Source organism: Sciurus carolinensis, chromosome 15, assembly GCF_902686445.1.
Source record: "Sciurus carolinensis chromosome 15, mSciCar1.2, whole genome shotgun sequence".
NCBI lineage: Eukaryota > Metazoa > Chordata > Mammalia > Rodentia > Sciuridae > Sciurus > Sciurus carolinensis.
The window spans coordinates 24,739,655-24,754,028 of NC_062227.1; the positions used below are offsets into that span (position 1 = coordinate 24,739,655).

The 14,374-nt window shown below is 39.3% G+C and overlaps 1 protein-coding gene and 1 non-coding gene across 6 annotated transcripts in view; one reads left to right on the top strand and one right to left on the bottom strand.

Moving 5' to 3' along the window:
* Positions 1-14,374, bottom strand: part of Arhgap28 (Rho GTPase activating protein 28) — a 192,030-nt gene that overhangs the window by 116,980 nt on the left and 60,676 nt on the right. The gene's annotated exons all lie outside the window — the stretch shown is intronic.
* Positions 7,091-7,197, top strand: LOC124965882 (U6 spliceosomal RNA). The gene has a single exon (XR_007105265.1). It is a non-coding gene; the product is annotated as a U6 spliceosomal RNA (small nuclear RNA).

Genomic DNA, 14,374 nt, shown 5'->3' on the forward strand with positions numbered 1-14,374 from the left:
TCCTTCAGTGTGTCCTTTGGTTCAATCATGTCCCAATGTTTACATCCTAAAACACTTATTATATAAAATATACTTTGATTTTTTGCTTTCATATTACAGCTGTGACATTAGATTGATATTTTAAATTATGTGCATAGAGAGCTTATGTAACCTGTTAATTTCATTTTGGAATGGTAGAAGAAGGCAATATGTCTGGTAGGCCTGAGAATCAGGACTGCAGACCATTCACTCTTTTCTGAAAAATCTCTCACAATGTTATTGCCTGGTTTTTTTGACTGCTCTTTTTCAGTCTATTTCACCAAGTCTTCTTGTACCCAATCTTGAAAAGCATCAGAGTTTCTCAGAGTTTCACCCCACAACCATCTCTTCTTAATAACTTCCCTACTTATTTCTATGACCATGACAAGCACCGATTTGCCAAACTGCTCTAGAATCTAGACCTTGAGTTTCCCACTTCTTTTGCTGATTCCATAGCACACATCCACTTGACCATTCTACATAACTTGGATTTTCTACCAGTGCAGTATTTCAAATGCAGCAAGTCTGAAACAAACCTTGTTATCTCCTATGCAAACTCTGCTCTCCCTATTGTCTTTTTTTCTTGGTTTGTGATGATGTTATTTACTAAGTCTTCTGAATTAGAAAACTGGAGTGGTTTTAAAAGACTAGTTCATCATTTTTCATTCTCCCAAAGCAAATATTCACCAAATCCAACCAAATCATATCTTAACTATTTCTAAAATTTAAAGCACAAGCTTTGAATTTCACTGAAAGACAATATAGGCCATGTGTGGTGGTGCATGCTAGTAATCCCAGGGACTCAGGAAACTGAGGCAGGAGGATCTCAAGTTCGAGCCCAGCCTCAGCAACTTAGTGAGTAAGACCCTGTCTCAAAACAAAACAAAACAAAATCAAAGGGCTGGGGATGTAGCTCAGTGGTTAAGCATCTCTGGGTTCAATCTCCATTACCAAAAAACAAAAAAACAAAAATTCAATATAATAGTAACAAAATCTTAATATTAAATAGGATCTAACTCATTAATTCTACTTAAGGAATCCAGCCCACAAAAGTAATTTTATACATTTATATACAAAGAAGTTAAATAAAAGGTTATTTATGAAAATATAGAACAAATAAGAAAAGGATGCTTTTATAAGCATTCATATAAAAGTGATCTTGAAGTCATTAAACTTATGCTAATGGAGCATCTCTATTATAATAAGAAATACTTTTTAAAGTGTTATATAAAAAATCAGGATATGTCGGGCACAAGCCTGTAATCCAAGTAATGTGGGAGGCTGAGGCAGGAGGATTGCAAGTTTGAAGCCAGCCTGAGCAACTTAGTGAGACTATGTCTCAAAATAAAAAATAAAAAGATTTGGGAATACAGCTCAGAGTTTGAGGACCCCTGGGTTCAATCCCTAGCACTGGGAAAAAAAATCAGGATCTAAAATTGTCGTAAGTAAATAAAATGAGCAGGGAAAAGAATGGCTATAATGAATTGTCGCTATTGGCAGTCATCTGTGGAAAAAAGATCACAGATTATTTGTATTTTCCTCTGTATATTTTTTGTTTTCTTTCAAATTTTCTCAGTATTCGTACTTTTCTTATAAGTAATTATTTAAGTCCTTTTCAAGTCCTGTTAATTGTGCCACCATCAGAGTTCAGTCACCTGTCAGAGCAGTTTTCTATCTCCCCTTTATTTGCTTCCTGTATCTTCTCCCTTTGGACTTACATCAATGCCATCATGAGACCATGAGATTAAACTTGCAGCTCTGTTCCCTGGAGTTTGCCTCCTGCAGCTCCCTGCTGCACAGGGCTGTCAGAGGAAGGTCCAGTGCCTCTCTCAAGTCTGTTTTCCAGCCTCATCCCCTGCAATTCCTCACCAACACACCTTCCTGCCTTTGCTTGAACAAGCCATGGACTGTGGTGTCTTTCACAAGACTGTTTCCTTTGACAAGAATGTCCTTTTCCCTGGACTGTCAGGACAAGTAACATACTTACCCTTTTTTTTTTTTTTTTGTGGTGCTGGGGATTGAACCCAGGGCCTTGGGCTTGCAAGGCAAGCACTCTACCAACTGAGCTATATCCCCAGCCCCATACTTATCCTTTAAGACCCAATTCACATGTCATGACTTCTGTGAGGCCTCTGCTGTCTGCTCTTTCACACTTTTCTCTTCACAGAAGTGAGACATACCACAGGAATTCCTCTTACTGACTTAGTCTTCTTAGTATCCCAAGCTCTTGATGGAAAATCTGACAAAACTCTTGGGAACACCTATAGGAACCCAAGTCACCAGATTAACCCAGGGATTGAACCCAGGGCACTTAACCACTGAGCCACATTCCCAGTCCTTTATATTTTTTATTTCGAGACAGAGTCTAAGTTTCTTAGAGCCTCACTAAGTTTCTGAGGCTGACTTTGAACTTACAATCCTCCTGTGCCACTGGGATTACAGGCATGAACCACCACGCCTGGCCAGATATCATTAATTTTTAAGTTTCCCCATTGTGAAGGACCACTAGCTTACATAAGAACAGTTTTAACCAATTATAGACCACATCTCTGAAAAAAAATCAATGAAAAAGTATTTTCATTGATAATCTCATACTCAAAAGTAAAAAGTGATAGTATAAAGGAAAAATAATTAACAATGTTTCTTAATAAACTTTCTTCACTTATGGGGTGTCAATATTTTTAGCTTTTTTCTATTCTCAAAATACATTTTCAACACAAAATTCAAGTATGAATAAATGACCACATTTCAAAAATCTTAGACAACAGGAAAAACTATAGAATAAAAGAGCTTTGTTGATAAGAAACCAAGTTCTAAAAAGAAAACTTGCTAATTTTAGCTTTAATAGTTATTAATGTTAACATATTATCAGTTAAAGTGAATAGCTTTAATAGCTTTGCATGTTAGTTCTTCCTGTGGGGAGAATATGGTTTGATCCTTTTCATCAAATGTTGAGTGAAATCATGTTAAACTATTAAGGTATCCACCTATCAATGGCAAGGACATTGGAACAATGGTTTCCAGGAATGAAATGGCCAGCACAGTCCAGCAAGGCATCCTGGTGGGTGTGTGGCAGGAAGGTCATATTGAGGTGATGGTGGAGGCAGGGCTGGCAGATAGACTGGGAAGTAAACTGGTCCCAACTCTCTCTTCCAGAGGGCTGCTTTGCTTCTTTGGTGTCACACATTATTATCCTCACTGTCACCAACTTATTTTGATCTGGGTTTATATTTGTCCCTTTTTCTCTGACAAGGGAAAATTCTCTTAAATTTTTCCTTCTGTATATAAAACAAGATAATTTTTCAAACAAAAAATTCTTTGCTGAAAATGAAAGAAAACAGGAGGAAAGAAAATTAAATGGGGAAAAGTGGAGACTATGTAATATATAATGTTGTAACCCAACAGTGGCTATTGTCTAGTTGCACTTTACCTGGTATAAATTAACAGCTCTGGACAGCATTACCTTGGCCACTCGATGTCAAAATACCATTTCACTCAACTAACTTTGGTCCATACATTTAAAAGTAAGTACCTCCCTCTTAAGGGCTCCCCCTTCAAACTCCTCATTATTCTGAACACTACATATTTCCTAGGGGAATGTTTTCAAAAAATGTTCCATCTCAACCGATATCACTTAAAAATATAATTTCTATCTCCACCCAGATAAAATCTCACAAAAAATTCATGTAATAGTCTCATTATATGTGCTATACTCTGATCTATTTCCTCTTCTGTGCCACATTTTCAAATGCTGATAATGAAACTGATTTCTCCAGCTACTGCTGCGTCACTGGAAAACTAAGTAAAGCTGCAAATGTCCATCTCAGTCTTGTGCTCACATTTACATGGAAGCTCACTTATGTGATGGATACAGTAAATTAACTCTTTTTCAGTTTCTCAACTCCACCCACTTGTTTGAATTCTCAGAACACACTGGTTGGTTCAGTCATTTTCCACACAATAAGGATTACAACATACCTGAGGTCTAAGAATAGGGCCATCAGGGTATCAACTCCTGCAAGTGTGCACAGAAGTTAATCAAAGTCCCACCTTCTCAAAAACAGAGGAAACAGAGAGGAAGAGGCAACATGTGTAGTTTAATGTAGTCTCAGGCCAAGGAAGGAAGAGGTAGCAGGAGAAAGGAAATTCAAGAATCCAGAATGATGTAGATATCTAGTTCTCAGTTCTACTGACAGGAAAGGTAGGGAAAGAGCTAAGTAATGAGTGACACACCTGGTCCTTCGGAGTGAATGAATGAATGTTTTCATCAGTATTTACAGTCCTAAGCCAGTACTAATGCCATATTGATGTGAAATAGTGTTCCTCCATTTCTACTTGGGTAATTTAGAACCTGTGTTATTTCATTTATGTGAAATATGCAGGAACTTGAATAGGGGTGTTGCTTACAGGATTTCCTTCTGGGGGAAAAAAAAATCAATCCTTTAATTTTTAGGCTCTTGCTGCCCACAGTCATTTGCTGCTCAGCAGCTGCCTTCATACAAATAACTCTGACTTCACAGATTGCTAGATGTTCCTAGTAAAGACCCTGGTATTTGTTTAAAAAAAAAAGCATTAGGATAAAGTTTGAAGACAAGGAACCTGTGCTAGTCAGCTTTCCATTGCTGTGACAAAATATCCAAGATCCTCCAACGTATAATGAGGTAAGATAATCTTGGTAAGATTTCAGAGGTTTCAGTCCATAGTTGATGGGTCCCATGTTTTGGCCTCTAGTGAGGTAGAACATCACGGAGGAAGCACGTGGTAGAGCAAAGTTTCTCACCTCATAGTAACGCAGAAGCAAAAAGAAAGGAGTCGGGGGTCCCCATGACCTATGTTCTCCAACTATGTCCCACCTCCTACAGGTTTCTGCCACCTCCCAATAGCACCATCAGCTGGAGACCACACCATCAACACAGGAACTTTGGGGAGACTTTGATTTAAGATCCAAATCATAACATAATGTCTTTACTCAAGATTTTCAAATATGATTGAACTTAGAAAACACAACACTGTTCAAAGATTTTACTGAGACTTCCTCACATTCATCAATCAAAGTAATTCTAGTTTGGATAATTTTGCTCTTCTCTCTGATATACCAGGTACTATATAGTACTTTCTGTACTGAAATTGAGTATAAACATGTGTTCACTTCTTCACTAAGATGAGTTGAGGGAAGAGCCACCATACTGTTTGTATTTCTAGTATCTACCACAGAGTCTGGAGTTTAGAATGGGTTCAATAAGTTTGTGTGATAGAAAAATAAGGAAAGACATATGAGGAACATGAGGTTGGAGGCAGGGCAGGAGAAGCAAGAGAAGTTATAGACTTTTCCCAGAAAGAGATTACATTTAGAATGGAAAGTTTAAATCCAATGAAGGCTCCTGGCTACTTCCACTCTCAGAAGGGAGTTGAGCCCTAAAACCATGCATCTTTATCAGGTGCATATAAATCACCTAAAAATCTGTTAAAGTGCAGGCTCTGATTCAAAAAGTCTGGGGCACATGGGTTACTAGGACTGCTGGTCTCCAGTTCAGAGATACCTCTAGCAACAGAAAGCACCCAGAGGTACCTGTGGTCTAAGTATCTACAACTGCATGGACATGATTGGGGTCCTGGGAGAAGTAGATAATGAACTTAAAGCAGGGTTCCCACCCCCAGACTTTAGCAGGAGGCTATCTGGCTCTTTTCAAATGGTGATCAGCATGAGGGGAAGCCAACAATAAAAAATTAAGGACCTGAAGGGTAGCAATTGGAAGGATGAGGCAACATCAACCCTAGTTCAGAAGCCAGAGGGAGAGAGTCACCAGAATCAAAAAGAACTTCCTAGCCAGAAGGGGAGGAGTAGGAGAGGGTCATGGAAAAAGCTGTGGTCTTGTGTGTCCTGGGAAGAGGTTTTTTCTAGGGTGGCAAGGTGGGGGTTAAAACACCCAGCCTCACTTTCTTTCCACCACCCTCTGCTCTCCTCCTGTTTCTCCCACTGGCTGGACTCAACAAGGAACCAGAGGGCAAGGGAGGTTTATGGATGACCCCAGAGCCCAGAGCCAAAGGAGAGTGGAAAGTGCACTGGAGGGCAAAGGGAGTTGTCCAATATAGGAACTTTGGACTCATTGAGCAGTTCATTATTTCCTCGGGTTAAAAGTAAGTGCCCTTAAGACAGAAAAGGTCTGGATTTGTCTAAAAGGATTGCAAGAAAACAGCCTAGAAAAACCTGTGTTCATTTCTGCAGGCAAACTTAGGGAAGTAAAGAACCTCCAGGGGCTTGGTAAGTAGGACCAGCTTTAAAGATAAAAGAACAACAAGCTGAATGCCTGAGGCAAAGGCATAAAGAAGTATGAGATGTCATTAGAAGCCCAGCTGGGGGAAATTTAGAACCCAGAAGCCTCTACTGGAGCTCCTGGAGAAAAGGCAAGAAAGGTAGGGCCAGGACAGTCAAGGAGAGCAGCAGTCACTTTGGTCTCCCAGGCACTTTGCCTGAAACCCTCTAACTCCTTTTTGTAATTTAAATGTAATATCACCAGTGGATTTCCCAGATTTGGGGAAGAAAGCAGCCCAGGAAAAGTACAAGATAGTAAGCACCATAACTGAAGAGCCAGTTCCTAAAAAGATCCAGAGGTTAGAGAAATGTGACTGCACACACACACTGTGTGTGTGTGTGTGTGTGTGTGTGCACGCAAGGTATATATAAATGTTATATATAATTAACCCAATCTCACACACACACACATACACACACACACACACACACACACACACACACAAACACACAGTCATCCTCCCTCCCTGTATACTTTAAATCATTTCTAGATTACTTATAATACCTAAAAGAAAATAACTACTGTGTGATAGTTGTTATACTGTATTCTTTGGAGAAAAACAACAAAAATGTCTGTACATTAGTAGGGGTACGATTTTTTTTTATGAATATCTTCAAACTCAGGTTGGTTGAATCCAGGATGAGGAACCCACATATTTGGAAGGTCCATCGATATATATAATTACCTATATATCTCAAGCAATCCCTCACTGATGATGTAATCAGTCTTAGGAAAACATTTTAAAATGGAAGATTGATGTGCTCACTTTGGCAGCACATACACTAAAATTGGAACAAAACAGAAAAGATTTGCATGGCCCCTGCGCAAGGATGAAACGCAAATTCGTGAGGCATTCCATTTTTTTTACTTTACCTATTTATAATTATTTTTCATTTGGTTTGAAAACATGGATTGCATTTTTGTTTCTTAACTACTTGAGTTCTTAGAGTAAGAATTGCAATGTAGGATGTAGTCACCTTAGATGCAAAATTTCCTCAGCATGTGTTTGTCTTCAGTATTAAGTCATGTTTATTGCAAAAATTTGTTTTTCTTTTTTTTTTTCACCTAGAGGCAAATATTTTGCCATATGGATATTTATGGTCTGTAATTATTTATATGTACATATGAAGGCTGATACTGTGGCAACAAACAATTAAAATTTATCACCATTAAAAAAAAAAATGGAAGATTGACATGGTTAACATGAGTGTAGACTCAGTCACTCAGGAGACTGGGCAGAAGGATCACTTGAGCTCGGGGAATTTGAGGTCAGCCAGGACAACATAGTGACGCCCTGTCTCAATAAAGAGAAAAAAGTGCTAGGTGCCGTGGCACACACCTGTAATCCCAGTGACTTGGGAGGCTGAGACAGGAGGATCATGAATTCAGAGCCAGTCTCAGCAACAGTGATGGGTTAAGCAACTCAGTGAGACCCTGTCTCTAAATAAAATACAAAATAGAGCTGGGGATGTGGCTCAGTGGTTAAGTGCCCCTGGGTTTAAAAAAAAAAACAGTGAACACTCTCTCACTCTAAAAACCAGTGCTCTCTCAACCCTATGAGGAAGGTGTTCTGCTCCACATCGGTAACAGAGGTACTTAGCAGCAGTCCTTGCCTGGCAGGAGGTGGGGGTGTTCCTAAAAATGGCTGGAATTTTAAGGAAGAAAGGAATCACTCTGGTCCTTGATGGCAGGTCAGATCTGGAGGCTCTGTGCCAGGATGACAGGACAGGATGTTGACAGACGTGACCCATCTCTCCTTTCCCTCTTCCCTAAATCCACATTCCAAGAGATAGGAGATGGCCAGGTGCCTTGGGGAGAGGTGCTAGGAGAAAAAAAACAAAACACAAAAACAGCAAACACTCCAAATTCTTGGCTCCAGTTCAAATGAGAGACAAAAAGTTTGAGAAGAGACATGAACTGGCAAAACAAGTTTTTATACCACACCATTCCAATCTGAAGCCAAGGGGGGAAAAATGGAGAGCAAAAGATCATTCTAAGAAATTTGAGGTCATGTCCCACCCCCAGAATAAAGCCAGATGTACTCCGGTGGGAATTGGGGTCTTCCAGGGTTTCCCCATAAAGTTCAGGAGGATCTGGTAAGACACTTGCTGCCCGCCTTCCTTCTTACATGATGAGGGGACACACCTCCAAGACATATCTCCTGTTGTCACAGAAGCAAGAAGAATGAATAGGGATGGCAGCCAGAGCTGAGCTTAATGGGGTCAGGAGTTCCCCGAATTGCCTAAGGGGGTTCTCATTTTAACTAAGAGGAGACAGAGATTGATTGATTCTCAGCCAGAGAGGCACACCTGGCTGGAGATAAGGGTTCAGATGGCAGGGGCTGTGACAGTGTCTACCAGGAACCAGAGGAGGCTACGGGCTCAGCTGAGAACAGGGAGTCAGGCAGGTGCCAAGCTCCTGGTCCCAGACATGGTTTCCATCCCAAAGCCCTATATCCAACTCCATTGGGTCAGGACTCAGTAAAGTCAGTTAAGTCCTAGAGGATGTCCTCCTAGCTGCCCATATGAAAGCAATGACTTCAAGCAGCCACAGGGAGAGAAGGAAGGAGGGGGATGAAGGATGGAAACTTAATATTCCTGAATTTTACCCAGAAGTCATTTCAAAAGCACTAAATTGGATTGAGCTGATTGGCTTTCGGCTGTGACCAGATTTAGTTTTTCCGCAATGTGTCTGAAATGTGGACTCAGAATATAAATTTTATTACAAGAAATAAAGAAAATTACATTCTGTGACTGTGAAATTCATGTACATTACAAGACTGATTGATTTTTCTCAGCCTCCATTGCTTATATGCTATAAGTGAATGTTCAGTTAAGGTCAAATTCTATCTGGAGGCAGTAGCCTGGTGGTCCGGCTTCTGCATACAACCTGCTGATTCTGGTCAGCCATCGGGCCTTGTCACTGTTCTTCCCTGAGCTCTGATTTAGAGCTGGGATGGCCCAGGCTCAACAGAGGCAGCCCTGCGTGAAAGTATGTGGGCCTACTGAAGTCCATGGCCAGGCCTGAGAGGTGAGACGTGCTGCCAAGCCATGTGCGGACTCAGCATGCCTGCTCTGCCACTTAGAAAGGGTGTGACCCTCTCTGCTTGCCCCTCCTTTCCAACGTCTTACTGCAGCCTGGTATATGCTGCAGTTTCCTAAGCCATTCAAGTTCATAGTGATCTCTCTTACATAGCTAAGGACCCTGAGGTTCAATGTTAGTGACATTTTGCATTCTCTTCTATTTACTTTTATAGCTGGATGTTTGGATTCCTGCCAGAAAGACACACATAGGTCAGGGTAATTTTGAAGCCATAAAGAATTGTCTGAGGCCTGTTCTATTCTTGATGAATGGATCTGCACCATTACCTAATACATCTTTCCGAACAATGGGGAAGATGTTTAAAATGCTCCACAAGAACAGACAGATGTTTCTTCTGTCCATAAGACTGGCAAGCAATTGAAATTAACCTCCACAATAGAACCAGGGCAAACAGTTTTCATAAAAATGCTGTTTAGGAGACTGTGGTATAACTGACTTGGGAGTAAACTTTAAAGAATCCTTATGAAAACAAAATTGAAAGTCTGGAATATAAATACAGTGTTCATATTTAGGGGGTGAAAAGTAAGTAGATGCAATGATAAAGCCTCCTGCTAACTTGTTCTTCCCAAAGAAATGTGACAAACATGCAATTTCTCAAAATGCCCACTTTGCCAACACTATTATTCATTTTGAATCATGTAAACTCCATAACCCTAATCAGTAGTCCAAGAAGGATATCACTACTTACATTGGGACCTTCAACATGTATCTTAATATTGTAATTTGGGGTAATTTCATAGATAACATTATGCAGGACTGCTTTCAAATGCAGTACACAGTGTACCCTTTAAGAATACCTGGACCCAAACTAAGCTGATATTTATAACATCCTAAGAAAAAGGCTTAAGCTCTTTTGCCTTCGTGATTCTGTGTCACAGACAGTACAGACTCATACGATACTCAGGCAAGCGTTGTTTGCAACCTAATCTGGGGAACAAAGGAAATGAAAATAGCAAAAACTTCAGGTGTTCTGACTCCTGCTTATGTGACAGAGTTAGGTCAGCTCTCTGCTTACCAATGTGGGATTCTGTAAGAGGAAGGGAGGGATAGCCCGGTGATGTATAGTCTCCCAGATCCATTACCTTTAGGATTTGAGTTTATGGGACCAAACAGGTAAAGGATATTTCCTGCTTGACTGAAGAGCATACTAATTTAGACTTACTGAGAATTCAACTAAGTGCCTCACAAAAGTCACTGGGACAGGAATGGCCCATCTATTTTGCTTTGAAAGACAGCTGGAAAGCATAGTATTTCAGTTATTGGTGTACCAAAGTGGTGTTTGACTATCAGAATCTTCCAAATTAAGTAGACAATAATGGAGATGCCTTTGCCCTGTTTTTTCATCCTGTTCCACATGTGGAAAGTTCATTCCAAATTGTGTTTCTGTAAACTTGGAAGGGAAAGCTGGAGATGCGGTGCCTGTAACCACAGGGCAGTCCTGCCTACCCATGGTGGTGTGGAGAGAACCTGTAGTAACTTTGTGAATATTCCAGGGGGTTACTTTGTAAGAGATGTAATGAAAATGGAGACTCACTGATGATTTCATGTTAAAAGTCTTTTATAATAATAACAGTACATTATACATTGTCTTTCATTTCAAAATCTGTTATTTACAGTACCATCTAGTTAGGAACTGCAATATATTCAGAAAAGTCACATAGAAATATTTTCAGACAGTGCAGTAATCACAAGGGTATTGAAAACAGAACAAAACGGAGTCACAGACTCCGTTTGGTCCCATAAACTCATTAATGTTCAGTAATTATCTGTAACCTTCCCTAGTTCCTTAAGTTGAGTAATAGAGTTGTTGAATATCCTCAACAATTCCATGAGAAATCCTATAGGTACTATTATAATTTCTTTTATAGAAGAGGAAACAAAGTTTTAAAGAGAGTCTGACACTGACCTAAAGAGGCATGGCTGGCTAGGAAGAAAAGCTAAGATTCAAACTCACAGCCACAACTCAGAGACAGGACTTTGTCACGTCTTAGATATTTTCAAGTAGGCTGCTTGCAGTACTTTTACTTCTCAGGTAGTGACCACAGCCAAAAAGTTGCTTATTGATGAGCAATACAGTTTCTTCTGCTCATTACTGAAAGAGGGCACAACCATAGAATCAAAGAGCTCATACATTTTTTAGGACATAGGAAGCTGCCAGTAAACTTTTTGAAACTTTTCACAAGAAACCTGAAGCTAATTAAGGGACTGTCAGTCATTTCATGTGATTTTACCACCGCACTAATTCGCTTTAAAACTAGAAATGTAATGTGCCAACTTTATGAAAAAGAAGTCCCAAAGAAAAGCTGACCCATCTAATTAAACAAGTGATTTATGGAAGAGTTATCCCCATCTCTAGACCACACAAATGCTTAGAGCAAGCCCCTCCTGAGTGTGCAGTCTTGTGGGAGTGATGCCAGTAAGAATCAAGTGTTAATGGCTAAGCCACTGTTTGAGGAAACCACCCTAAAGAGTGACTGGTGATCACTCTTGGAAGACATCCACATCCAATTAGATCTCCTAGTGCAGCCACCAGATCAGAACAATGCTAAGGAGAGTCAACCTCAAAATTAGTGGCTCTCTTGGTTTCTTCCACTGCATTTTCTTTCATTATCTTTCTATTTACAAAAACCTCAGTCCCTCCCCATGACCTTATCCATTCCCATGATGTCATTTACAGGCTGAGAATTCCCAAATTGTGGGCCTAATCACACTTGGGCTCTGACTCTTTAGGACATCAAACTGCTTTCTGGATATTCTTCATTTGAAACTCTTCTGGTACAGAACTCACCTCCCTCCTAACTGTAACAATAACTCTCCTATTATTAACAGTCATTTGATGAGGCTTCCTTGGTTGCTGAGAGGACATTCCAAACATATCAGTGTGTATAAAAGTTCTTGCACAATCTGCCTTAGCATGCCTTTTCACACTCATCTCTTCCCAACTTCAATAAAACATGCTAAAATTCATTCATAATGATCTAATCATGAATCCCACAAGTAGGCTGCTGAATAGGAAATCCCTGGGCACAAGATATTATAGATGTTTAGAAAAAGAGCTTTGCTTTGTTAGACTGATGTGAACTGAATCACAGACATACCACTGATTGATGGACTAATCTATGTACTACTCTGAGACCCAATTTCCCCTTGTGTTAAAAATGAGATAATGTTCAACATCTCTAGTAATAAGAGAAATGCAAATCAAAACCACCCTAAGATTCCATCTCACCCCAATTAGAAAGGCGATTATCAAGAATACAAGCAACAACAGGTGTTGGCGAGGATGTGGGGAGAAAGGTACACTCATACATTGCTGGTGGGGTTGCAAATTAGTGCAGCCACTCTGGAAAGCAGTGTGGAGACTCCTTAGAAAACTTGGAATGGAACCACCATTTGACCCAGCTATCCCACTCCTTGGCCTATACCCAAAGGATTTAAAATCAGCATGTTACAGAGATACAGCCACATCAATGTTCATAGCTGCTCAGTTCACAATAGCCAGATTGTGGAACCAACCTAGATGTCCTTCAATTGATGAATGGATAAAGAAACTGTGGTATATATATACAATGGAATATTACTCTGCCATAAAGAATGATAAAATTATGGCATTTGCAGGCAAATGGATGAAACTGGAGAATATCATGCTAAGTGAGATAAGCCAATCTCAAAAAACCAAAGGAAGAATGATATCGCTAATAAGTGGATGAGGACACATAATGGGGTGTGGGAAGAGTTAGTGTTAGGGTTAGAGTTAGGTTTAGGGAGGGGGGCAAGAATGGAGGAAGGAAGGACTGTATAGAGGGAAAAGAGGGGTGGGAGGGGTGGGGGAAAGGGAAAAAAATAACAGAATGAATCAAACATTGTAAATTTATGATTACACAAATGGTATGCCTTTACGCCATGTACAAATAGAGAAATAACATGTATCCCATTTGTGTATAATAATAAAAAAAATAAATAAAAAAAAGCAGAAAAATTAACTAATTTTTGCCCCCCCCAAAAAAATGAGCTAATGTAAAACTGTTATCAGAACTAAATAATATGTTACTTATTACAATCCTCCTTTTCTCCAGATATACTTATATCAACTATATAACATGGAGCAAATTTTCAGAGAAAAATACTCTGTATAATATATTATTGTTAGTTAATTGGTGATGTCTTTGAGGTTGTATCCTTTGTTCTCTAAAGCTTCTAGAATTGATAGCTTGTGAAGATGACTGTAATAGGTTTGTAACAATTAAGAATTATCCTGATGAGGTTCTCATTGTACCGAGTTTTCTACACCACTGACTTAGTATTTAACTGAGTACAGAAGTTCCTTATAATGTCTTACATTACTACTTCATTTACTGTGTGTTATATCTCCAAATAAGTTTGTGAGTACAGAAATTGCACTTTATTCTTCCTAACATCTCTATAACTACCCAAGGCAAGATTTTTGATAGGCATTCAATAAATACTGAGGTCTAAGTCAGACAATAAGCTAAACATTGCTAGTCTTCATGATAAAAGTCAAAAGTTAAACACATGAGAGACAATCATTTGTTTTCAAGGAATACGGATTATACTTTATAAAAGAGAAAAATCTTTTTACCATTTCTTTTGTCGATTTGCACAAAAATGCAAATTAGCACGATACCATGGGCCTATAAGTTAAAATTAAGTTTTGAGCAAATAAGTATTACAATTACATATTCATACAGATTTACTATCCCTTATCTGAAATACTTGGGACCAGAAATGTTTTGGATTTTTTTATCTTTCAGGATTTTGGAATATTTGCATATACATAATAAGATACCTTGGAGATGGCACCCAAGTCTAAACACCAAATTTGCTTATGTTTCCTATATACCATAAACTCAAAGCCTAAAGGTAATGTTATACAACATTTTTAGTGCACCTGCATTTTGGCTAAGACCACCACAAGAAAT